At 48.8% G+C, this 25,909-nt stretch overlaps 1 protein-coding gene across 1 annotated transcript in view; it reads left to right on the top strand.

Annotated features, from left to right (window-relative positions):
* Nucleotides 1–859: 859 nt before the first annotated feature.
* The window catches only part of LOC138165054 (small ribosomal subunit protein eS8), a 230,036-nt gene continuing 204,986 nt past the window's right edge, over nt 860–25,909 (top strand). The window contains exon 1 of the mRNA XM_069093160.1: nt 860–866. The gene's annotated coding sequence lies outside the window, so the exon portion shown is untranslated. The remainder of the gene's footprint in view (nt 867–25,909) is intronic.

The raw sequence follows: 25,909 nt of genomic DNA, 5'->3' as shown, positions 1-25,909 counted from the left end.
GGGTGGGTGCTTGTGTGGGTGGGTGGTATGCGGTAGGCCTGGGCCCCAGCCCCCCAGCCAGAACTGCTAGTGGACTGCTTGCCTCCCCCAGCAATTTTTGGGCAGTTCAGTACACTTTCTATTTGGGTCTGGCCTATCTCATCTCCCAGGCTATCTCCCAGCCCATCCCAGCCCACCCTCCAGGACTTACTTCTTTGTGCCACTACCACCACACACACACACACACACACACACACACACACACACACTCACACACACACATACACACACACATACCCTACCCCGCCCTGTCTTCCCTCCCCCTTTTCCCCTCCCCCTCCTGGGGGATACATAGAGGAGGCCAGGCCAGGCCAGGCCAGGGGTTAATGCCCAGTGACACCTGCAGGTTGCCTAGTGTTGTTGACACGGGGGAGGGGGCTGTGGGGGAATCGTTGGTGGCTTTATTATGAAGAGCCCAGCAGGCCTGGGGCCTTTTATTGTCCAAGCAGCAAATAAATAGATGGGCAGAAGTAAGTCTTCCCCATGGCTTTTACCAACGGGAGGCTAACAGCTGGACAGGACATGACAAATTGGGCATTTTTCTTTGGGGACTGATCCTTAACAGCAGTCAGGAAGGGAGGGAGGAAGGGGGAGAATGAGCCCAGGACATGTGTGTGCACACCCGCATATAGGCTTGGAGTGGTGGGAACAGAGAGAGAGCCAGAGACAGAAACCAGAGAAATTGCCAAGTCTCCATGCATCCATGTGACTGTGACTATATTGGAGGGTCAAGAAAGTAAAAAATGAAGGGGACTGGAGCAAAGTCATTAGGCACACAAATGGCTGCCAATGTGTATTTCTGCTCTCTGGCTGTGTGTACATGGGGCAGGGGGGAGGGATCAGAGAAGCAGCAATTACAAGGGTTGGTGTGTCTGGGGCGGGGAGAGGCAGAAAGGCAGCTTGGTGGGCCTTGGTGGAGAGGACAGTGATACAAAGCTGCCTGGATTCATGCAATGGTGGTGGGTATGGGGTGGGGGGGCAGGAATGGGGAAAGGGGGGAGGATTAAATGCAAAAAATATAAGTCTGAAGAACAAGGTTGTTGGGGAGCAGGGGAGAGCCAGAGATGATGCCCACTCTACTTGGCAGGGCCAGGAGGATGGCATTTGTTCCCTTAACAGCCACAGAGAAGCCCCAGGCTCCAGTGACTGGACTTGGGGAGAAGACTCCATTTTGGATCGTTGAATTGGAGGTACCAAAGAGATCATAACCTTTTCTTTAAAACACGCACACACACACACACACACACACACACACACACACTGTAATGGACATATTTGGGGTTTTTCATTATCTACATTTCTGATATGTTTATAGCCCTGGAAGATTTACAAAGAGCTTTACAAATGTGGTCTCATTCAATCCTCCCCACAACCTTATGAGGCAGTGAACCAGATGTCATTATTCCCCTTTTGCTGATGAGGAAACAGGCTGAGAGGTCCAGTAATTGGCCTATCATCACACCACTAGTAAATGCTAGTGATAGGATTTGAAACTAAGTGTCCCCAACTCTAAGAACAGAGCTCTAGCCACTACCCCACACTCTCTCCAACAACAAACAACTGAAAGTATAGGGCTGAGGTTCAGAGAAGAAATTCTGGGGGTGGCTAGGTCGCGCAGTGAATAGAGCCCTGGAGTCAGGAGGATCTAAGTTCAAATCCGGCCTCAGACACTTAACACAAAAACTAGCCATGTGACCTTGGGCAAGTCACTTAACCCCAATGGCCCTCTAAAAAGCCAAAAAAATAAAGCACTGGCCCTGGAGTCAGGAGGACCCAAGTTCAGTCCCAGCCTCAGACACTTAATACCCCCACACAAAAAAACTAGTCATGTAACCTTGGGCAAGTTACTTCACCCCAATTGCCCTCCAAAAAGGCAAAAAGAAAAAGAAATTCTGGCTAGAAATCAAGATTTGGGGACCATAGTCTAGTGAAAAAGTATTTGATGAGTTCCCACTAGGTGCCAGGGGAAGGGCAGGGGAGACAAAGAAATAAAAAAAAAAAACAGCCCTTTCTTTCAAGGAATTCACTGACTATTGGGGGAGACAACATGCAAATAAGTATGTTCAAAGAAGAGGTAGATGTATGGGATAAATTGGAGAGAAATTAACAAAGGGAAGGCTTGTTATAGAAGGTGAGACTTTAGCTGAGACTTCAAGAAAGCCAAAAGGGAAAGATGAGGAGGGAGAGCATTCCAGGCATGGGGAACAGCTAGTGCAAAAACAGGGAGGTTGGAGATGGAGGAACAGAAAGGAAGCCTGTGTCACTGGATTGTAGAGTGCTTGGTGTGAACATTGAAACTGTGAACATGAATGAAATCTCCAGGGGAGAAGTATAGAGAGAGATGAAGTGGAGCTCTTAGCTGTTTGATCACTTGTCAGGTGTATTTCAATAAGAAGAGGGGCAGGGAGGGAGCAAGCATTTATTAAACACTTACTGTATGCCAGACACTGTGCTAAGTGCTTTACAAATATTATTTCAGTAGGAATTCTTTATGAGCATGGGTTAGACCAGACATCACTGAGGTCCCTCCAAGCTCTCATATTGTGTAATTCTGAGAAACTAAGGCAGGATGAAGCCTCGAAGTCTGAGACAAAACTAGAATCTCCTCTTTTTGACCTACACAAGACCCATGTCCCCAACAGGGAGAGCAATTCCAGCATTCTCTGTCTACAGTTCTGCCTTCCCTCTAATCCAGAGCTTGAGAGAAGAGAAAAGAAGCTGAGAAGCCTGTCAGAAGAGGCTGGGTATATGGCCTCCATGGCAACATAGTGTACTGGAAAGACCAAACTCTCCTCAAGCCACCCCTGGATAAGATTATCGCCTGGAGAAGTCTAGGCAGAGCTGCTCCTCCCTCTCCAGGAGAAGATACCACACACAATTCTGGTATTTTTTCTGGGTATTCTCTCCAGTAGCCCATTTGGGAAGCCCTTGAGTGGGCCAGACAGACTTTTCAGAGGTATTAGAGAGAGCTGGGAGCTGGGACAGCCAAGAGAGGAGCAAGGATACCAGCAGATCCTCTGGGGGTTCTACCTAGAGCCTCAAGGTAACTTCTGGGAAGGATTCGCTTAAGTGGAAGTAGTATGAGTAGGGGTCAAGCTGGAAGAGGCCAATTACTTGGTTGTTTGAAGCCCTAGGCTCAAGTGTAAAAGAGCCTTCCTGAGCAAGAATGGAGAAGTTGAGGGTGGCAGCATCCAAGAGTGATAGCCCAGTGTGGAGAGCTGGTGAGGGGCAAAAGGGAACCATTCTAAGAGATCCAGACTAGATTGACCTTAGAAAGTGTATATCAGATATCTTAAACTGGTAGGGAATTGGACCTAGAATTCTGGGGACTCTGGAATCTCCTCCCCTGAATTCTTGAAAAGATTGGTGTACTTAGTGTCTGCTCCATAACGTTTGTCTGAATTGGATAGAGGGCTGACCCAGAGCAGAGGCATTTCCTGGGTGATATCTAAAGCTTGGGTGCTAGAAGACATGCAGAAGGATTTAAAGAGTTGTGGGTAGCTCCTGCCACCTTGGAAGTTTGATTGGGTGGATATATTGCATGGATAGAAAGCCTATTTCCAGACAGACATCGTTAGTCTCTAAACAGTATACTCACAGGACTCCTACTTATATCCATGACTGGGTTGCCTGACTGCCACTGTGTCTCTGGGGGAACTGGCTGGTTGAGATGACTCCCAGCCATAGATGATGCAGAAGACACCTACCCACCCTGGCCAGGTCTCAGAGTTTGGATACCCCCTTGCCTTTCTCACACCCCTGGGGGTGATGGTTGCACCCAGATCCAGAGCCATTGCCATTCCAAGGCAGGGCTCTCTCTGTCTCTCTGTCTCTCTGTCTCTGTCTCTGTCTCTCTCTGTCTCTCTCTCTCTCTGTCTCTCTCTCTGTCTCTGTCTCTGTCTCTGTCTCTCTCTCTCTCTGTCTCTCTCTCTCTCTGTCTCTCTCTCTCTCTCTCTCTCTGTCTCTCTCTGTCTCTCTCTCTCTCTGTCTCTCTCTGTCTCTGTCTCTGTCTCTCTCTCTCTCTGTCTCTCTCTCTCACCCCCTCTCCCTCTCTTCCTCTGCACCTGGGCAATGATTCCTATAGGGAGGGGGTAGAGAGCAAGGGCAGCATGGGACCTTTCATCTTCCAGGAAGTCCCTCCCTCCCCCAGTCCCTGGCTCCTCACTCTCCTATATAATATTGCGCGTTAGAGCTCATAAATGCTGCTCTGGGTCCCCAGCCTGATTGAATTTGGAAGCCATTGTTTACAGACGTCTGGCTGTACAGGGGGATTTATTGAATTTTCCATGAAATGTTGCTCCCCTAATGCTCTGAAAGGCGAGGAGCCCACATCAGAGGGGGCCTGCCTTACAGGATCAGGTTACCTTGAGATGGAACGTTTGTTCCAGAGTCCCTGACATCCCACCGCCCAGCCTGTGCTTCAGCCTAAGTGAGGATGACATCCCCTACCTCTCAAGGGCTGCTCATTGCAGGGTTACCAACCCACCTCACCTGGGCTGCAGGGCAAGAAACACACTCTGGACGGCACTGTCCTTATGACCACCCTCTGACGGTGGGGAGTCCAAGCATTAATAGCCCCATTCTACCAAAGAGGAAGCTAAGTTTAAGAGAGAGGAAGTGACCTGCTCAATCCATATCAAAGTCCACATTTCAGATCCAAGACTAGAGGAGGGGTTGTATGGCCCAGTGGGAAGAACACTAGTTTGGTGTCAGCAGAACTGGGTGAATCCAGGCTCTGCCCAAGATCAAGTGTGTGAACTTGGCCCAGCTTGAATCTTAGTTTCTATAGCTGTAAACTATCAGGGGGGAAATGCATGATCTCAAAGTCTAGTACCAAATCTGAGCACAAGGAAAGGGTAAAGGGAGGTCTTCTTCCTGGAGAGAAGCACACCAGGAAAGAACCAGCCTGAGCCCAAAATGAAGGATCGGCTGCAGAATTCCCTAGGACCCTAGAGCTGAGGGAAAATGTCGAAATCATCACAGGCCCAGATTCGCAAAACTCAAAGTCAGAAGGGGCCAACTCTCACCTGAGCAAGAATCCCCTTGGCGATCAATCCAGCTAGGGCATCTCCTTCCAGCCAGGGGGAGCCAATGCCTTTCCAAGGAAGTCTCTTCACTTCAGAGTAGTGCTCAGCATCAGGAAAACTGGCCTCACATTTAGATAAAAATCTGCTTTTTTGTGGAAACATTGCCCCTGATTCTGCCTGATGGGGCCAAGTGGAACAGGTTGATCTTCTGATGCTTGAACACAGTCTTCTCTCTAGGCTAAACATCTCTATTTCCTCCATCTGATCCTCACTTGGCATGCTCTCAAGGCCATTCTACCCTCCTGGTTGCCCTCCATTGGATGCACTCCAGCTCACCAACATCCTTCCCAAAATGTGGCAGCCAGAACTGATCCCATGTGGTCTGACTAGGGCTGAAGGCAGAAGGACCTCCCAAGTCTAGAAACTATTCTCTCTTAAGGTAGCTTAAAGTTGCCTTAGCTTTCTTAGCTGCCATATTTGGGGGCTCATATTGAGCTGGGAGTGAACCAAAATCCTCAGACCTTTTTCAGACATACTGCTAACTAGCTACATGTCCCCTATTTCATGCTTTTGAAGGTGATTTTTTTAACCCATGTGTAAAACTTGATATTTATCCCTATTTAGATGATTGGATTCAGCCCAAGATTCTAGCTTGTCAAGATTTTCTTGGATTCTGGCTCAGTTGTCCAGCATGTTAGCTGTCCCCTTCCCAGCTTTGGATCATTTGTAAATTTAATAAGAATAACATCTATCTCTTTAAGTCAATGAAAAAAATTGCTAAAATAACACAGAGCCAGCCATAGATATCTGGGACTCTCCACTGGAATCCTCCTGACAAGTGACCATTGAACCAACAATGAGTTGAGTATGGCAGAGTCAACTGGACCTAAATCCACTTGATAAAACCTAGGTATACTAAACTGACAACATTCCCCTGATTTTCCAGTAACCTTGTCACAGAATGAGCTGAATCTGGCGTAGTCGGTCTTCATGAAGCCAGGCTGCCTCCTGGGGATCCCTGCCTCCTTTTTGAGATAGTCAATTTTACTCATTTCAATTCAGCGTCAATAAAGCATTTATTAAATGTCTACTTTGTATAAGGCATTATGCAAGGCACTCTGAATATCAAGACAAACCAAAATACAAGCCCTGCCCTCAATGAGCTTACATTCTAATAGGGGAAATACACTATTTATAGCTAAGTAAAGCTCGGATGATTTTGAGGAGAGAATACCATCAAGTATAGAGTTCTTGAAAGAATTTCTGTAGGAGAAGGTCCTTGAAAGGAGCCTTGAAAAATAAAGGTTTGTAAGAGGAAGAAAAACTTTAGTAAGACGTGGTAGAATTTTGTCCATTAGAAGAGTTTAGTTCTCTGGCCTGTAGTTTGTAGGCTGTATTTCTTTCCTTTTTTGAAAACTGAGACATTTACCCTTCTTCAGTCTGGTAGCACTTCTCTCCATTCTTCCAAAGGTCTCTGATGGTATTTGCACAACTCCATCTTCCAGTTCATTCAGCACCCTACCTCACAGGGTTATTGGGAGTAGCAAAAGACATCATATATACGCACAGAGGACTTTACAACCCTTAAAGGGCTATTATGAGCTATTACTCTAAATGTAGTTCATGTGGGCCTACTGACTTCTTAAATCCATCAAAGGTACCAAGGTGCTTGCTTACTATGTCCTCCCTTGTCTTTATTCAAGGAGTCAATAGTTCTTCCTCTTCGTGATGTCTTGGACCCCTTGGGCAATCTGGTGAAACCCTTCTCAGAATCATCTTTTTAGATGCATAAGGCAAAATGATAAAGGTTTACAGCAGAAACCAATTACACTAAAATATGGCTATAAATGTGTGTATATCCATACATGTGTTTGTGTATATATAAATATATGCATATATGTATGTACATATATACTGTGTGTAGATGTGTGTGTATGAAAAAGTTCATTAACCCCAGGTTAAGAACTACTGTCCTCTCTAGTCCAAAGATGTTTCTCCTTTGTAAAGAAGTACTTTGAAAAGTAAGTAAAGTAAAAGTCTAAGAGCCCCACCTTCCCTCTATCTATCATCTGTTATGATTATCTGGTTTGGCCAAAGCAGAAAATGTCTCCCTTCTCTGATCTTCCCCTTGTCTCTAATTTGTATTATTTTTTAAAATTCTCTTCTTTATTACCCTTAGATTGCTTTTCCAACCTGTTCATTCTGAGCTTTACCACTCCTTACATTATTTTTATAGGGCTACGGCATATTTGTACATTCGTCGCGTGTCGATGGCCATCATCTCCTTGTCCTCCTTAAATCCAAGATGGTGGACATGGGTTTGCTCTGCAGCCATACTTCTCTCTTTTGAGAAGCCAGGCTTGTGACCTGTTTCCCCAACTCTATCTATTTCCTCTTTCTGCCAGAATCTGCCATGTGTCTAGTCTCCTCCTCCATTTCTCCCTCCACTTACTTTCACCCAAATTCTGGCCACTACACTCCCTCCTTCCATTCCTTACTCTTTCTTCCATCGGTGTCTCTTCTTATCATATATTGTTAGTCTTCTCCCTTTACGACCTGTACTATTCTTTCTGAATAAGCTCCTATCATACTCCTAGAACCCATCATGGGCTGCATCCCAACCAGGCTCGGTGCAACCTATGATGTCATATTGACTTCCTTGCATCAGGACCTCGAGTTAAGTTAGCTGCTAGGCTTCTGACAGAGTTCCAGAAGACCAAGGTACAATTGAGGTTCCCCATCCAGGGTTTCATAGGATTTAAACCATCCAAGAAATTATCTAATCAAGCAGATTCATTTAACGGATTAGGAAAGTGATGGGTGATGTGACTTACTTGAGGTCACACAGATTGTAAGTGGGAAAGTCAAGACTAGATGTCAAGTCTTCTGACTCCCAATTTGAAGATTAAAACAACAACATGAATATATAGAAAATAGAAAATGAGGAAGGTTTTCTTGACCTCCAAGTTCCCCAAATAGCTGAACCCAAAGTCAGAAGCAGCCTTGGAGGGCATCTGGTCCAACCTGCTCCTAAGCAGGATCCCTCAGGACAGCCCTGAGAAGACTTCATTTGGACTCCCGCAGAGGCCTCCGAAAATGTCTTCCCAGGGCCACCATCCCACGCGGGCACAGCTCTGATTGTGAAGAAGTCCAAAGCTTTCTCCAACTTCTCTTCATTCCAGTGCCTTCCCCTCTTTGTTATTTTCTATTTATCCTGGCTAGAGCTTGCTTTCCATATATTTCTTTGCATGTTGTGTCTCCCATTAGATTCTGAGTTCCTTGAGGGTGGGGTCTGTCTTTCGCCTCCTTCTGTATCCCCAGCAATTTAACATAGTGCCTGGCATATAATAAGTGCTTAATAAATGTTCACTGACTGACTGCTAGTCTTCTTTCCCATTCAGGACTCCCAGAAACCTGCACTCTAGACTAATTTTTCAGATTATTGGGCTTCCCCCACAGCTGGCCTGGGTTCAGCTGTCAGGGACTTTTGCACTGCTTTTGAGGAATCATAGTTTAGAGAGGATCCTGGTTCAACAGTCCAAATCTTGCATCTGTCACTGACCCCTTGCTCTGATGTGCAATCTGGCAGGGGACTCGCCTTTCCTAGTTTTTTGGGTATAAAATAAGGAGTCCTGGAGACTACTTCCAGATCTCAGGAGCCTGAGATTTCACCCCTTTTCTACCTATGATTCTGCAGAGCTTACACCAAGCTAGGCCTGGTCTTCTGTTCAGTCCTGGCCTTCTAGAAGCTAGCAGAGCCACAACTCTAAGGGTGTCTGAAATGTCTCCCAGTCCCAAGCAGGTGGCAGCCCTCCTACTCTGTCCCAGTCTGGGCCAGCCTCCTCCCCCGCCCCCCTGCCCCGTCCTTCTCCCTTCCCTTTTGGTTAGAAAGGACAGAACCATGTCCCATGCTGAGAGCTGTGAGGCCTCGGGGAAAATAAATGTTCCTCCAGAGAAAGCATGTGTTCACCATGTTAGGAAAACATGGCGCACGGCAGGGACTGGGCTGGCTTGGGCTGGGATAGGCTGACCTGGGACAGGCAGAGGGGGAAGGATGGGGGATCCCCATGAAGGAGGGGGAGCACTGAGGCCCCCAGACAGACCCTTCTTCACAGGGGTTGGGGTGATGTCAGGAAGGTTGTTTTCTCAGATTTCATTGGTTTATTTATCCTGAGCCTGGGTTCCCATCTGGTCCAAGTTCCAGAAAGACTGTGAGCAAAGGCCACACGCCACCAAAGGAGTCAGGCCCTGGTTAATTGTCCCCACCCCCAATTCTTCCACCACCACCCCTAGCCTCTGGTGCTTAATAAATGTTGACTGACTGACTGATTAATCTTACCCAGTCTTCTTCACCATTCAGGAGTTCCAGAGACTTGCACTCTAGACTAATTATTCAGATTAGATACTAGTAGACTTTAGCCAATGGAGAGAATAGGGAGGAAGAGGGCCCAGGCCACCTTCTGATCTCTTTAGCTGGGGAACCAAAGCTGAGTCCCAGCAGTGGCTGAGATCCTTCCTGCACTCCTGGACCCAGGGTCAGCTCACCATGTGTAGACATGCATGAACACACATACACACTGTCTGAGCTTGAAATAAGGATTTGCCTGAGATCCTCAGGTCACCAATGCCAGGAGCTGCTGGAAGGAGGAAACGTGAGAGCCCCCAGCAGGCAGGGTACCTAGTTAAGGGCTCTTTGATGGGCTCTCTTCACTCCGGGGATGAGGCATCTAGCAGCCCCACCGAGGTCAGCGTCTTCTTCTGGGCACTAGGCCTGGAGGCCATTTAAACACTAAGTGCTCCTAGCTCAGAAAGGGGCTTCTAAATTTTAGTCATCATGTCTCTTGTGTTCTTCTAGTGGAAAAGATTGAAAGATGCAGGTAAGACAATAGCACTATCAGTAGGGGCATAAGCAACACATTTCACTAGGATGTGTAGCCAGAGAATTTTATGTTTTTTGAGGCAGAAACATTGAATGGCTAATAATAAAGGATCTGGGGCAGCTAGGTGGCACATTGTATGGAGCACTGGGCTTGGAGTCAGGAAGACTCAGCTTCCTGAGTTCAAATCTGGCCTCAGACACTTACTAGTTGTGTGACCCTGGGCAAGTCACTTCACCCTGTTTGCCTCAATTTCCTAGTCTGTATTATGAGATGGAGAAGGAAATGGCAAATCACTCCAGTATCTTTACCAAGAAAACCCCAGATGGGGTCAGGAAGAGTCATACATGACTGAAAAGGATTAAACAATAGCAAATGATAACGGATATTATTTTTATTCATCAAACTAAAGACACTAAAACTGAACTAAACCTAATTTTTAAATCAACTAAACTATACTTTAAAAATACAAACAACAATGAGACACAAAATATTGATTTTTTTGGAGACCTTCAGGTATACACAGGACCCCACCCCCACCCCATGCCAACTTCAGACATCAAGTGGATCCCTGGAAGGAGGTCTCCAGGAGAATGGACCTAACATTTTCATCAATAACTGAGAAAGTCATGAGTGGACTGCTTTATCAACTCTACACATGGTGCAGAGTTTGAGGGAAGGCTAAAAAGCCTGGATAACGGAGTCTAGATTCCGCAAAATGTGGGAAGGACAGGGCAGATTGGATAATTTGAAATTTAATTGAGATAATTGTTGCTCACTTGGATCTGACTCTTTGTGTCTATGAGGTTTTCTTGGCAAAGATATTAGTGATTGAAACTTTCCTTCTCCAGTGGATTAAGGCAGAGATCAAGTGACTTGCCGAGGGTCACACAGCTAATAAGTGTCTAAGGTCACATTTGAACTCAGGTCTTCCTGATTCCAGACCCAGAACCTATCCACTGAGCCACTTAGCTGCCTTCTAATGGGGATAATTAAATTATCCCAATTTATCCCAAAAGGGATAATTATCAAGTCTTGAATTTAGGTTCAAAAACCTGATTTCACAATCAGCCAATCATTCAACAAGCATTTAGCAAATGCCTACTGTGTGTACCCAGTGTTGTAATAGATGCTGGAGTTACAAAGACAAAAGTGAAACCACCCCAACCCTCAAGGAGCTTACAGTCTAGCTGGGGAAGACAATGAGAACATATATATATGTAACTACAAATTCCATACCACTTACAGGATCATTTGGGGCAGGGTGGGGTGGGGTGGAGACCAGGGAAGGCTTCCCTACAGAAAGTAGTACTTGAGATAATCCTTGAAGGAAACTAGGCATTCTAAGAGGTGGAGGGGGAGCAGAGGGTATTCCAGGCATGGAGACCAGAGGAGGTGGAGTGCCTTTGAAGAGATGGGTAAGATATATAGCAAGACAGCTGTTTGTCTAAAGATCTGAGGGCTTTAGGGGACTGCAAACTCAATCTGAGTCAGCAGGGTAATGAGGCAACCGAAAAAACTAAAGTGATTTTTAATTAATCTTAATTACATTAAGAATCGGCAGAGCTTCCAGCAACTGGCAGGTGATAATCCCACTGTCCTCTGCCCCCGGCAGACTTCATCTGGAGTCTTGGCTTCACTTCTGGGCACCATATTTTAGGAAGAATGGACAAACTGGAGAATATTCAGAGGAAGCAGACCAGGATAGGGAAGGGTCTTGACTTCCTGCGAATAGTTGAAGGAACCTGGATGTTTAGTTAGGAGAATTGGGGTGTGATAGGTCTCCTCCAGTATTTGAAGGGCTGTCACATAGAAGAGGGATTAGTCTTGTTCTCCTTGGCCCCAGAGGTCAGACTTCAGAGCAATTGAAAGAGCCGAGTTTCAAAGAGGCAGATTTAGACTTGAGGTAAAAAAAAAAGCTTCCTGACAATGTTGTTGTTCAGTCCCATCCAACTTTACATGACCCCATTTGGGGTTTTCTGGACAAGGATACTGGAGTGGTTTGCCATTTCCTTCTGCAGCTCATTTTACAGGTGAGGAAACTGAGGCAAACAGGGTTAAGTGACTTGCTCAAGGTCGCTCAGCTAATAAACTTCTGAGTCTGGATTTGAACTCACAGTCTTCCTGACTCCAGGTCTAGCATTCCAATTATTTAGATACTAGCTGCCTTCCTGATAGTAAAACCTATCCACAAAAGTGAGGAGCCACCTGGGAAAGTCAAATAATTAAGCAATCTAGCATTTGTTAAGTACCTGCTATGTACCGCCTCCGGGCACCAGAGGTACAAAGGCAGAAATGAAAGTCTCTGCCCTCAGGAAGCTTCCAATTATGCAGGATTAAACAGACTTGGAGAAAGGGAGATTGAAGATTAGAAAGACTGTTCTTGGGGAAAAATTTGGAGGAGAGGAGAGGGGAAGGGGTCCTAGCTAGATTATCAGTAGAGGGGTTGGCCCTGGCAGGGAGAAGGGTCACTTCCCCTTTAGAGAGCAGAAAATGGGAGGCAATATCAAGGATTTCAGATGCAGAGAAGGAAAGGGGAAGGTAGCTCAGGGCAAATGTCCTCAATTTCCCCAGTAAAGTATTAGTCACAGTTCTTTGCTGGGAGGGAAGGAAGTCTTGGGGAGAAAAGAGGAAAGTTTCGAACAGCTGCTTGTGGGGAAATGTTTTAGATTCTGTCAGGAAAGAAAAGGATTGCCTTGCACCAATGAGGGCTCAGGCAAGATTATCAAACAGGAGATTGTAGTGGTGGGGTAACTCAGAAATAGGGTTTGGCAATGGTGAAAATGGGCAGCTTGGTGGTTCCGTACATAGAGGACTGAGTCAGAAAGACCTGAGTTCAAATGTGATCTCTGATACTTACTAGCTGTGTGACCCTGGGCAAGTCACTTCACCCTGTTTGCCTCAGTTACCTCATCTGTCAAATGAGTTGGAGCAGGAAATGGCAAGCCACTCCAGTATCTTTGCCAAGAAAATCCCAAAATGGGGTCACAAAGAGTCAGCTATGACTAGTCAACTTAACTACAACAGTGTGAAAACAGCAAAGAGATAAAGAGTCAAGAGATTGAAAGAGTAGAAGCCAGTGTGAAGATGAATCAGTTACCTATAGAATCAAGATTGGGAAGAGAGGAAAATGGGTCTCCCTCACTGAGGATCTTTACTAGGAACCTGGAAGACCACTGTTTGCTGAAGCATCAGAGAGGGATCCCTCTTCACTTGTGGGTTGGAATAGAGGCTTCTGAGGTCCCTTCCAACTCTGAAATTCTGTGAAATGTTTGCTGAATTGAATTGAATTGTGGACGTCAGAGCAGGCTTTAGGGAAGGGATTCCTTAGCTTGGTCTTGGAGGAAGAGAGCATAGAAGAGAGACAGTTCTCAAAGGGGAGAGAATGAGTGAAATATAAGAATCAGTTACTAGTCTGAGATGTAGAGTGCATGAGATGGCTGGGAAAGAGAGGAGAAATCTCAATGGTTTTAAGCCAAGCAGTGGAGAGCGCACCTAGCCGGCCCAAAGACCAGCAAAGTGGGCCTGTGCCAGATGTCACCCCAGGGTCTGGAGTTGAGGAATCTGTTCTGTTCTAGGAAACCAACCCAGCAGAGAACCCCAGAAGTGTACAAGATCTTAGAGGAGGGATAGTTCAATCCTGAAGCAATCTCTGGTTAAGCAATAAACTTTTATTAAGTCCTTACTATGTTCCAGTCATTTATATGATAAATACAAGCTAAAAAGAAAGCCTCTGACTTCAAGGAGCTTACATTCTAAAGAGGGGAGATAAAACATAAAAGGAATGTGAAAAACAAGAAGAGGAAGGCACCCTCGAGAGGTCACGAGGTCACAGTGGCAAAGTTCAGAAAGGCAGAAGTAGTTCCAGGAAAGGAATGAAGGTTGGCCAGCCTGGGCCTTTTCCTCAAAATGGAACCTCCCCCCTCACCCCCCCCCAGAGGAACTCACCAGTGGGAGAAGGGAACGGAACCCACAGAGCGGAGGGATATTCCAGGGTGAGAGGCAGTTGAGGCATGATATTAAAGCCCAGTCGAGATTCCCAAGAGGGAATCACAGCAGCTGTTCCAAACTCCTTTCTCCCCAAGACTCCCTCCTCCCTCCCCGCAAAGAATTATGACTCCTACTTTACTGGGAAAATTGAGGTCTAGAAGTAGAGATTCCAAGGAAGGGCGAAGAAATTAAGTGACAGGGAGATCAGTGCTTCTTTCTGCAGGCAGCTTGGTGGGCTTTGGGATGGCTCTCCTTGTTGGAATGTATTTCTTTGCAAAGACCCTAAATCTCCCTCTATATGACATCTTCATTTATCCCTGTCCCCTGAGGCCAAGCAGAGCAAATGCGCCCTGTCTTCTCTAGGACGACCAGCCCTTCAGGTAGCCAAGGCAGGCAGGGCTAGCAGCCAACACGCCCACAGCTCCTGTGCTTGCCTGGGAGGGCAGTGCCTTTCCTCATTACTGGCTTCCCTCCCACCAGTGTGCCCCTGAGAACCAGCACCCCCAGCTCTGTTTGTACTCAGGACAAGGTTTCCAATTTGCTCTGCCCTCCAAAGAGCTGAGAACTGCCAATAGCACTCACAGGGCATTATCGAGCAGGGTCTCTGGTGTCACCCCAGAGGACCCGAGGCAGGGGGTAAGAGAAGCAGCCCATTGACTGGGGAGAGATGCCTGCCTGCTCTTTCCACAGGCTAGGCATTCCGGGAAAGACAGAACTGGAGTGGGAATGAGGGAGGCTGAGGACAAAGGGAAGGAAGACTGAGCCAGGGAGGTGAAACAGGGACCTGGGGACATCCTGCCCCTACCCTTAGCCCTGGCCCTAAGTCCTGGCCCAGCCTATGCTGTGGAAGGCCTGACTACACTAAGTTGATCCCCAAGAACTCTACCCTAAGGCTTAGCTTCAGGCCTAGGTCCCCAGACTTTTCCTAAGGTAAAGCCTAGGAGTTCCAGAATCAGACCCCTCACAAGGTCACAGATCCTTCAATCAACCCTTAGGGCTTAAAGCCCCCAGCCCAAAGCAGAACAGTGAGCCTGGCTGCAGGAATCAGATCCTTCCCATTAGGCAGATCAATACTCAACAACTCACAAGCAGACCTGGGGAATTGAGGAGAGAAGGAAAGGGAGGGGACAGGCAATGAGGGAGATAGGGAGGGAGAAAGGAACTTCACTTTGAAGAGAAGACCTTGGAGGGACAGGAAGCATGGTAGGATGGTTAGAGCAATGGACTGGAATTCCAGGGGACCCTAGGTAGATCCTTGACACTGATTCATGCTGTGTGTAACTTTGGGCTAATCACTGCCCTTCCCTGGGCCTCAGTATCCTCATCTGTAAAATGGGAGAATGCTCTCTAAGGTTCCAAAGGTTTGGATCATGGTGCCCTGTTCCTGGACTCTGCCTCCCTCAGATCAGCTCCCTACCAGGGTCAGTGCCATGCTGCCTCCTCTTCTTTTCCAAAGCCTGAGCCCTCTGTGATACCCACCCCTAAACTCTTCTTTCCGGCCTGAAAAATGCCTCCAACTCCCAGCTCACTGTCAGGGATGGCCCATGAACCCTAAGCCCGGTGAGTGACCAGATTGTTTCTGGCCCGCCCCACCCACTTCCCTTCAAGGAAGGATTCAGTATAGTGCCCATCTGAGGAAGGATTTTCAAGAGCCCTTGTCCTCTCTTCCAAAATCCCCAATACTGATTCAAATACCAATTAACTGACATGTATTAAGGTCCTGCTGTGTGCCAGGCATTGTCATGATGCTAGATGATATCTTATGGCATTTTTCATTATTTCCTTGGGATATGATCTCACCAGCTACATTTCAGGATCAAAGGGCACGTTCAGTTCTGGGACTCTCGTGGTGTGTTTTCTGAAACTTCTTCAAAGAGATTTCAACAATTTACAAAACTGCCAGTGGCATGTGAATGCCCCTACTTCTACATAGCTTCCTTGGTAGCTTTCCTTTATCTTTACCAGTAGAATCGGTGGCAAAGTACCCAGGTCATTTCAGTTTTGGGGGAAGATGGGAAAGAAATTATAAACACAGGATTCTATCACTAGGATCGAAAGATCACTCGCTATGCTAGGCTAGAACATGAAATAGAAGAGAATAGAAGATAGGAGACAGAAGTCAGACTTGGAATTTCGTCGGGACTCCAAAGTGAGGTAGTATTTTCTCTGCAATTTCCCTGCATTCCCTGGGACAGAGAGAGGTTAAGTGATCTACCCAGGGTCACACAACTTGACTCTGGGTCTTCCTGGCTTTGAGGCCAGTCCTCTAGTCATTATGCCATGCTGCCTTGGGTAAAATGAAATGAAATGGAGACAAAAGCCAAGTCTGACATTGGGTTCATTTGTACAAGATGGGGAGGTGTGGCTGGACAGCAGCTGGTTTGAAAAAAAAAAATCCAGGGCTTTTAGTGAGCTCAGCAATGTACCAAAATTGCTAAGTGAACTTTAGACTCCATTATCTGTAGTGTGCAGGGTGAAAGGATGGCAGCGCCACTGCCCCCTTCCCAAATCAGGCGACGTCTCCAGAAGTGCTTCCTTACAATAGGCATCACGTTATTCAGTTCTGGGTGCTGAATCTAAGAGAGAGGTGACTGAGCTGAGGAAGGGCCTTAAGTCTGTGTCGTGTGAGACTTGGCCAAACGAAATGGAGATTCGTTAGCGTGTGGAGAAGAGAAGGCTTAGAAGGGCTGGGAGGGGATTTGCTCGGTTTGGTCTCAGACAGCAGAACTGGATGCCCTTGGGGAGGACATGGGAAGGGGGGAATTGTAGGATGGTAGATTCAGGGTTCACACAGGGAAAAATTTCCTCCCAGTGGCTGGTGGGCTCCCCTTCACCAGAAGTCATCAGGAAAAACTAGCCGGCCACATGTCCGGGCATCGAAGGGATTCTCATTAAGGCATAGATCTGAGATTCTGTAGCATCAGAGCCATTCTGGAAAATCTGGGCCCCAAGATCCACATAGAAAATATTTTGGAGGTAAAGATGAGGGTAAGAGAGAGGCCCACTGAGCTGACCAAGAAAGATCTGAAGCACAAGGTGGCATTGGACTCATTGCCTAAAGGATGGGTAGATGTTGATGGGGGATGGCATGAAGGGGATTGTTCTTTCTGTTTCGTGACGTCTGTCTGCCTCATTTTCCCAGTTAGACTAGGAGTCTGACTATTTATTTTGTTTATCTCCAAGCCCCCTCACTGCCCCAAATCCTCACCACAAGGGAGTCTCCCATAGAAAGATTTCCCTGTTGATCGAGTTCATGGCTGAGAAGGGTGTTTGGGGAAACCTTTGGACTCCAGGTAGAGACTGTGGACTGTTCCTTCTCAAAGTGGGACCTGGGAGCCAAGGCTGGAACCTCAGATTTGGGGCCCTTTGTGGAGGTCTGCTGTCTAACTCCTGAGGAATTCCAGGCATCTCTCCCCAGCCCAACCCCACCCCATCCTCCTAGGGACCTCTGGTTTCTGAAGAGCTGAATGCCAGGTGAGATCAGGGGCTCTGGAGCCAGGGGGCCTAGGCTTGAATGCCAGCTGGGCAGCAGACTCTTTGAAGCCTTGGGCATGTCTCTGCCCCATTCGGGGTCCCAGCCTCATCCTTTGTGAAAAGAAAGGATGGCCTTTATGATCCTGTCTTCCTACCTGGTTCTCCATTTCACTTTCCAGTCACCTCTACCTTGAGGGTACCCCTCAAGCCCATGCTAGATCTGCTCAGTCACCCTATGCCCACCCCAGCCAGCCATGTTCTTTTCTCCCTGCAGAGCCAGTTTGGCCTGGCCAACTGCTCTGTTATTTACACCCCACCCCCACCCCCATCTTGTGTCCTTGGCCTCATGCTGTGGCTTTGGCCAGGGCCCTGACCCTGACCCCACCTCCTGAGCCTTGGCTGCCCCAGGTAGGACCATTCTAGCCTCATTCCTATGTCCTGGCCCCTGGCCCTCTCCCTTCCCCTATGCACTGTCCGTTCTGGACCAGGGGGAGGGAAAACAGGTTCCCACCCCACGGCCAGGCCATTGCCTTCATTTCCCTTTGCTAAGCCTTTTCCAGAGAGTGATTTAAGGCCTTGAGCAGACAAGTGCAGAGCCAAGCTTCTAAAGTCAGCACTCTGAGCATTAAGTGGGAAGAGGAGGCCATTGTCGTGTGTGTTCATTAGCTAGATCTATTGGCAGGGAGGGGAAGACAGAGAGGGAGGGGAGTGGGAGCGTCCAGCCCACCCAGGATGGAGACAGAGCTCTGCCTGGCCAAGGATGCCCCCCAGGGTGGCTGAGAGGACAAGGGAGCCCAAGGATGGGGAACCTGCTAAGGAAGGAGGGGCCTGTAAGCAAAAAGCATTATCAGCTGAACTCAGGAGGTCAGGGGGCAGGCATCCTCTGATGGGCTAAGGTGGGGCTGGCAAGAATTGCCACCTTCTGGATGATGGGGGAGTATAGTACTTTCCTTTCTCTCCTCCACGGCCAAGGAAGGTTTAACTGGAGAGAAAAGTTAGTGTTCACTTGGTCATATAATGACCATAACTCCCATAGCTGTGACAGCATTAGGGCTACTGAGCATCTCTCTTGTGGAGGCAAAGGTCAAATCCATACTATACATATATATATATGTATAATTCCCATTTTACAGATGAGAAAATTGAGGTCAAAAGAGGTTGTGCCTTGCCACGAGTCATGGATATAAATTGTGTCTAGATCCTTTGCCCCTAAAACAAGGCACCTTCTTCATGTCAGACCTGAAAAGACCTTCTTCTCTGCTTCTTCTCCCCAAAGGCATCTTGGGCTTTATTAATAATGAAAAAGACCAACTGAGAAAGACCATCAGCCATCTCCAGCCTAGATGCCAGCTCTCCCATCTGCACCAAAGCCATGAGATTCATCTACACACAAATTCAGGCATGTTCATTAAGAGTATCAGGGGGCACAAGCAGGCTTTCATCTGCTACAGTTACCCCCTGCTTGTAAGCTAGTTGACAGTTGGCTGAAGGATGCTAAGAACCCAAGGAAACACTCTGCTTATGGTTTGTTGATTATGAAAAAGCATTAGAGCAAACATTGCCTTGAAGTCTCCCTTCCCACAAGGTGTCTCCCATCCATCCATCAAACCCAGTCGAAGCTACTTGAAAGATAGAAGAGCAGCAACCCCATTTGGTGACCCTCTGATCAGAGACGCCAGGCAAGGCATCAGTCAGGGAGAGGCTCGCTCGGCACAGGTGTTCCCTGCTGGCTTTGATGGAGGAGATGCAGGGCAGCGTCCGAGGGGAGTGGGGGGGGGACATCTCCCAGATGTTCTAGTTTGCTGACGGCTCCCACAAATCCCCAGGACCCTTGCACAACTTCCTGGAAGAAGCCGGCTGTTACTCCAGGGAGTTTGGTCTGACCATCCACAAAGCAGAAGATCATCTATTTGCCTATTTATGACATGCAGTTGGATAAATAACCTATAGAATGCATTCAAAAGTCTTTCATTAAGCACTCACTGTGTGCCCAGTGCATCAAAAAGACCCAGGGACACAAACACAAAGAAGCAAGACAGTGCCTGCCCCCAAAGAGGTCACATCCTAGTAAGGGAGGTCAGCATATACGGGGTAGTATTGTCATGGGCAGAGAGGAGTGTTTCAGACGGGGAAATCAGAGGGAATGGGGATTGGAGTCCTAGGCATTGGTTGGCAAGCCCTTTCCAGAAATGGCACTATCGAATTGATTACTGTTCTCAGTATAGAGCTGTTAAGTGGGAGGGTATGGGGAGGGAGGATAAAGGGAAGTGACAGATGAGTCTGCAACTGTTCACTAATCGGAAGCCTTGGGTCCCAGAAGTAGAGACCAGAGTCAGAGGTGGAAGCCAGAGTCAGAGGTGGAGGATGGAGTCAGAGGTGGAGGCTGGAGTCAAAACTGGAGGCTGGAGTCAGAGGAGGAGGCTGGAGTCAGAGGTGGAGGATGGAGTCAGGGGTGGAGGCTGGATCAGAGGTGGAGGATGGAGTCAGAGGTGGAGGATAGAGTAAGAGGTGGAGGCTGGAGTCAGAGGTGGAGGCCGGAGTCAGAGGTAGAGGCTGGAGTCAGAGGTGGAGGCTGGAGTCAGAGGTGGAGGCCGGAGTCAGAACTGGAGGCCAGAGTCAGAGGTGGAGGCCAGAGTCAAAGGTAGAGGCTGGAGTCAGAAGTGGAGGATGGAGTCAGAGGTAGAGGCTGGAGTCAGAGGTGGAGGATGGAGTCAGAGGTAGAGATTGGAGTCAGAGGTAGAGTCTGGAGTCAGAGGCGGAGGATGGAGTCAGAGATGGAAGCTGGAACCCAGGTCCTGTGGCATGGAGAGGACCAGGAAGGTATCATGATATTTATCCAAAACAGACAGAAACATGAGTTGGGCCCAGAATTCAGTAGGAAGAAGAGCAAATGTGATTCCAGCTTTCAGGAAATTGAAAATTGAAAATTCCTTCACTGACCAGGAGCTTCTTCAGGTAACAAAGGACCATCCTTTAATAGCAACATTTTTGCAGACAGGTGTGTTTAGAGCCTGCTATCAGGCACACATCTCCCCATCTTTCCCATAAGAACAGTGGGAAAGCTTTCCCCCCATAGGATTTAGAGCTGTAGGGCACCTTAGAGATCATTTTATTAAAACCCATTTTTAACAGATGAGGAAACTGAGGACCAGAGAGGGTGAACAATTTATCCAAATTAACACAAGTTAACAGGCTCTGCGATCCAAACCTAGAATTCTTTCCTCAACCCAGGGCCCTTCTAGCAGGGGTCCCTCGATCTTTCCTTTCTGCGCCATTCCTGGGCAGTGGGTCACCCATGCTGACCCTGGGCTGAACACTGTGGTGCTGGTCTAGTGAACAAATCCATTCAGATTATTGAGGATGTGGTCAGGTGTGGGCTTTTGTCTCATGGCTTTAAAAAAAAACAACTGGTTTTTAGTTAGCAGGATGGATACAATGTGGGAATGGTAAGAGGAAGTGGGGGATATTGTGTTGTAAAAGACAAAAGGCATCCATGCATCAGCAATTTTTATCGGGACCCCACCCAGCATGTATATCCTAAAAGATCCAGATAACAAGGAACAGGGAGAACAGATGCCATTTTCTAATAAGTCAAAATATTCTAGATTTCACAGAACCACTTCATTGCAGAGGCTTTGAGGTCCCTCATTCAAGATGACCCCCAAAAAGAAGACTGACCACAGGTGGGGAACTTAGGGCCTCAAGGCTACATGTGGCTCTCTAGGTCCTCAAGTGCAGTCCTTTGACTGAATCCAAACTTCACAGAATAAATCCCCTTAATAAAAGGATTTGTTCTGTAAAATTTGGACTCAGTCACAAGGCTACACTTTAGGACCTAGAAGGCTACATGTAGCCTCAAAGCTGCAGGTTTCCCACCCCTGGACCAGGCATAGGCAGAGTGTGCCTGGTCTTTGAGCCCACTAGGTCTTGGAATAGATGGGAAGCCTAGGGGTAGTGAAGGAAGGAGGAATGGGTGTCCTCTGGCCCCCAATCTGTGTTCTTTCAGTAAATTGTGGCCTGGGAATAAGGCTGCCTAGTTCTTAGATGGACCCTTCACTTTTTCCTCCTGGGACTTAGAGTGAGCCCTTCTCCCTCACTGAGCCTGGGAGGGACAGAAGGGCGGGGGGCATCAGAAGCAGGTGGGCTTGGGTCCCAGCTTACCAATGGTGTGATCCTAGGAGACTTCTCACCTCCCCTGGCATCAGAGACAATAATAAAATAATAGTGATAGTAAATAACAATAGTTTTCCAAGGCTTTAGAGTTCCCAAAATGTTGCCTTGTGCTGTTGGTGATGCAAATGTCACTGTGCACATTTTCCACCTGGGGGAATGGAAGCTTTGGGATTTTAAGTGCTTTCTGGGGTGCCCAGATCCTTTAGGGGCGATCCAAGGACTGCTTGCCCAGCAGTGATGTCCCTTGGGCCTGGCTGAGGAACCTTTGCCCTCTCAGTGAGTAGCCAAGGACCTGAGATTCCATTCAGGCTTGAAGCCTCCTCTCAAAAAGCCAAGTCTGAGAAAGGATACGGAATAGTACCGCTCAAATGCAGAACTCGAACCCAGGACTCCCAAGTCAAAGAATTAATAAGAGGAGAAGGAGGGAGGATCCTGGCTGCTAATCAATGCTTGTTGTGCTTCCCCCTCTTGTCCTCTCCTCTATTTCCCTCCCAGGGCACTCTGAAAACCCTACAGAGTCGTGGGAGCTCCTCATCAGAATCCTTAGACTGTGGCTGGGAGCTCCCTGACCTGCTGGAGGGCTCCACTCCCCCACAGCCTGGCCCAGGAGCTCCCAAGATGGTAGAGTGAGGGGATGGCCAGGGTAGAGATGGGGGCGCAGCAAGGAGAAGGGGCTCCTGCCAGGAGCCCTTGGCCAAGCCCAGGGCTGCTGGGAAGGCCCAGTATTGGCAACTGTGAGGCGGGGTCTTTCCGGCATCTGCCTGCCTCCCCCCGCCCCCTCTGCATCCCCCCATCCCTGCCTCCCCCACCTCTGGCTTTGACATCTCCATTCTCTGCCACCACCGCCCTCCCTGCCTGGGTTAAATATAGTGACCGACTTTGGAGGTGATTAGTAATAAAAATTTAACAAGCATCCATATGTGCGTCTCCCTGTCACTTTTATGAGGCCATTTGCAGGGGAGAGATATAGGAGTGCCTTCAGTCTTGCAGCCGAGCCACTCCAATCTGGCTGAGCTTGGCTCCCCCTGGCCAGCAGTGGGCAGAGGGAGGGACCCGGGCCAGGGGCCACCAGGTAGGGAGGAGGCCAGCCTGAGCCCAGTGCTGGCAGTCACCCCGAGGATGCCTCCTCCGAGCCCCAGAGAGGAAGCAGCTCTGGACTTGACCACAGACAAGTTATTGAGCTTCTCCAGAGCTCAGTTTAAGAGCCAGAATTGGCTTCAGGGACCTTCCTGCAGAACCTTCTGCGGGCCAAATCTTGCCAAATCCCACTGATAGCCCAGCTCTGTGCCAAATGCCTGGGGCAAGAGAAGCGACCCAGGAGGGCAACTGACCCATTTCAAGGTCTTGAAAATCCCTCCTAGGTCTGCGTCAGATGGGGATGTAACATCCCAGTGCCTGGATCTGGGAGGCCTGAATTCTCCAAACACGGTGTGCTCATCTAGCACGAGGCACCGATTCACCTATATTGTGCAGATCACGGGAGGTTCCCCACATCTGGAGGCTGCATGGCTTTGAGCAGCCCAAGGCAAGGGGCCAGTGTCCAGGACTGGAGGGGTCCTCACCTGGGCGGGCTCCCTCTTCCTCCTTTTGGGGGGGCCCCCAGAGTTGTGTCCCCCAGCCAAGAGCTCCCATGAGCTTTCCCAGTGGCTCCATCTCCCGCCACCATAACTTTTGCACAGGGAGTGACCCTCATTCCTCATGGCTATTTCCTCCCCAAGCAGAGGTCAAATCCAGAAGTCTTGAGGCTCTCCTGATGTCTCAGGGCTCTCTACCTTGTGAAACGACTGAATCTATGCCTCTCTTTTGTGTGAGCACTGTATCTCCCTCCCTCTTGACAGACACTCTTCTCCGGGAGCTCAGTAGGGACTCCACAAACCCTTATCAACTGATGGCCTGACACACGTCAGACCCCGCTAGAATGTTAACTTTGGACAGGCAAGGATAGTTTAATTTCTTCCTCACCGCTCAGCATAGTGTCTTTGTATACAGTAGATGCTTAATAGGTGTTTGTGGAATTGAATAATCCTCATCCTTACGTCGGGGGGCTTTAGGAGGAAAGTGCTTGGGAGTTTTGGCAGATGGAAACAGTGCTGTGGCAGTAGGGCGCTGTGTGCCCAGGGCGTGGCCAGCCGTCATGAGGCCCCAGGCTCCCCATTCTCATCTCCTCCCAAGGGGGGTCCCAGGTCAGTGACATCACACGGTTCCCTGTGGGCTTTAGGTAGGTGCCAGGAAGGAAGGAACCAAGCATTTATTAAACGCTTACTATATGCCGACACTGTGTTGAGCCCTTTACAACCCGTGTCTAATTTTCTTCCTCTGACAACCCTGAGAGCTGGGCTCTCCTGGTAGTAAGCCAGACATCAGGTGTGGGAGTGGTTCATTGTTCCTGCTTCTGAAGCCAAGCAGAAGGATCAAGGCCAATCTTCCATGTGACCGTCTTTCAAATATTTGAAGTGTCCCCCGAGTTCTTTCCTCTCCAGGCTAAACACTCCAGGTTCCTTTGGCCAATTTTCATCTAGTAAATTCAAGGCCTTTCACCATCCCCATCCTGATCATCTTCCTCTGGGCACTATCCAACTTATCAATGTCATTCCTGAAATGGAGCGCCCAGACACCAGTGAGGTCCCCAAGAGGTGACCTGATGAGGCAGAGGCCAGGTGACTCTCCCCTCCCTGTCCGTCTAGATGCGGCTCAAGATGGCATCATCCCAGGGTGTGGCTGGACTTTGAGAGGTCTGGATCAGGCTCAGGGTCCAGATCTTCAGACAAAGTGCTGCCTAGCCAGGGCCTCCCCACCTTCAAAGTATATGGACAGTCTTCCTACTCATCCCAGTTTCCAGATGAGGGACAGGAAACCTGGCATGATTGCCTAGCAAACTGATTACATAGCCAGTTAGGGGTGAAACTGGGTGTGAATCATTTGATCCCAAATCTAGGTGGCTCAGTGGACACAGTGCCAAGTCTGGGATCAGGAAGACCTGAGTTCAAATCTGGCCTCTGACACTTACTAGCTGTTTGACCGTGGCCGAGTCGCTTCCCCCTGTTTGCCTCAGTTTCCTCACCTATAAAATGAACTGGAGAAGGAAATGACAAACCACTCTAGTACCTTTGCCAAGAAAACTACAAATGGGGTCATTTGACTGAATAATGACTAGTCCATCCATTTCACAGTATGGCCTTTCAGGGGCAAGACTACTGGGCAAGGGCACATCTACTGGGCAACCAGTATCTTCTCTTCCAAAGGTGGTGCCCCGAGGGAGTTCTGGGGCCAGGAAGTCACCAGCATTGAGCAGGCATTTGGGGAACACCTCTCAGGCTGGTGGGAGGAGAGCTTTAGAGGGGTTCTGCCTATAAGCCCACTTTGCACTGTTAGAGACCCAGGCCACCATGACTTTGAGCAGCCCAAGGCAAGGGGACAGCATCCAGGACTGGAGGGGTCCCCACCTTGGCTGACTCCCTCTTCCTCCCTCCTAGGGAGCCCCCAGAGTTGTGTCCCCCAGCCGAGAGTTGCTGTGAGTTGTCCCAGGGGGTCCGAAGCCCCAGAATGGAGAACTGGGCAAGGGAGGGAGGAAGGAGGAGGTCAGAAAGGCAAAGTTTCTTGGGAGGTGAATTATCAGAGGGACCAACACAGGCCGGGCAGGCCCTCGGCAAGGGAGTAATAGCGTTAGAGAGTAAAGCCCAGGCGGGAGCCTGGCCACAAAAAGCCTGGTTAAAGCAATGAGCACTGCTAAACCTACCCTCGGGAGGGACGGGCAGCCCGGCACTCAGGCAAGCGGGTGGCGGCCCCTCTACCCAGCCAATCCTTCACGGGAGCTAATGCCAGAGCCTAACGCAATTACCCCCTCCACCTCCTTGGGGGAGTCGGGGTTGCACAGAGGACGAGCATGCCCCGCAGCTCCCAGGCTTCTGAAGCAGAGGGAAAAGGGCAAGAGGCGGCCTGGCTGGAAAGGCATCCCAAGCTGAGGCCCCCCATGGCGGGGAGGGGGCCGCAGTAACACTCCAAGCTCCAAGGAGAGAGCCGCGATCCTCGGGAGCCCCTGGGATCGGCGCATGGTTCTGTCAGAGATAACTTACCCAGCGAAGGGAGAAGTCAGGAGTCAATTCTGGGGTGGGGGGGGGATGTAGTACTTTCAGGAAGAGATCTACTATGAGAGGCACAGAGGGACCGAGAGAGAGAGAGAAAGAGGAGGAGACAGAATGAGAGAGAAAGAGAGGAGAGAAGGGAGAGAGAGAGGGACAGAGGGTGAGAGAGGAAGGAGAGAAGAGAGAGACAGAGAATGAGAGAGGAGAGAGAAAAAGAGAGAGGAGAGAGGGGGGAGACAGAGAGGAG

This window comes from Petaurus breviceps, unplaced genomic scaffold, assembly GCF_028583685.1.
Source record: "Petaurus breviceps papuanus isolate PSGF00001 unplaced genomic scaffold, PetGlider_PUasm1.0 207, whole genome shotgun sequence".
NCBI lineage: Eukaryota > Metazoa > Chordata > Mammalia > Diprotodontia > Petauridae > Petaurus > Petaurus breviceps.
Note: the sequence above shows the minus strand (reverse complement) of the source record. Positions and strands in the feature narration are given on the sequence as shown.